Here is a 1,151-nt window from a genome sequence, read left to right as displayed (position 1 = left end):
CATTTGTACATTCATTGCCCTCATCATTCTCACAACATTTCCTCTCTACTTAAGCCCCCAGCATTAGGTCCTCATTTTTCACCTCCCTCCCCACTCCCCCATCCCTCATGAGCCCCATAATTTATAAATTATTATTTTGTCATATCAGACCCCTTCGACTTCTTCAGTTTTTGTGTCTTTAGGAAAACCCAAATGTACAGCATCTTTTGGTCACAAAGCAGTGGTGAACGAGCAGTGAGAACACTAGCAATGGGAAGGAGGAGGATGGTGGTAGCACAGGGTTGGCATATTCATGCTTATAGAAATATGGACCCGTGCCTCGTGTTAGGACATGGCAGCCTGGTGCCTTGGTGAACAACACTCTGTAGACACAACCATCTCAGGGCCAGAGTGTGCCATTTATTAAAGAAGCAGAGCAAGGGAATGTTGAACACTGTCTAGCGAAACATATTGCACTTGATCTTCTTAAGACACAGCAGAATTAGGAGGCAGTTCGATTCTAATCTGCTTGTGATGTAATCATAGGCTTTGGGATTAAGTTTATCTGAATTAGAATACCTGTTTCTGGCATACATTAATAGTTTAGTTTAGAAAATGACTGTTAGTTTAATTCTTTGCCTCTGGTTCATCATCTCAAACAAAGGAGTAGTGATCCTTTCCTCATAGAATTAATGAAAGAATTACAGCAGTTATGTGGATGTAGATGACCTGCATCATTCCAAGAATTAATATTATATCTTACCCTTCTGCTTTGACCATGGGGAGCTTCGAGCCAATTTGATAACTCACCTAAGCCAACTATATAACCACAATGGGTTTTGTTTCTTCAATCTATGATTTTTTTTAATTCTCTATTATGGACTTGCTATGGCATTTTTCCTGGCCATGAACTTGTACCTAGTATTTTACATTTTGGTATCTATTTCTGCTAGATGCTTATAAAAATAAGTAGAAATTTGATGGATTATTATGTTTGATAATCTGGTGACTTGACATTATTTTCTTCCTGTAACTTGGGAGCCTAGATGGTGTTTTATTCTTCACAGGATCAAGGAGTCACTAGAATAGCATGAATGAGAGTGGACATCAAACTTACAGGGAACATATTAATTTCAAAATATATTCAATACCTCTGACATCTCAAGTTATTC

Source organism: Echinops telfairi, unplaced genomic scaffold (genome assembly GCF_000313985.2).
Source record: "Echinops telfairi isolate 266 unplaced genomic scaffold, ASM31398v2 ScPeMD7_7;HRSCAF=31, whole genome shotgun sequence".
In the NCBI taxonomy this organism is placed as follows: domain Eukaryota; kingdom Metazoa; phylum Chordata; class Mammalia; order Afrosoricida; family Tenrecidae; genus Echinops; species Echinops telfairi.
The sequence above is the reverse complement of the archived record's forward strand: the minus strand, read 5'-3'. Positions refer to the sequence as shown.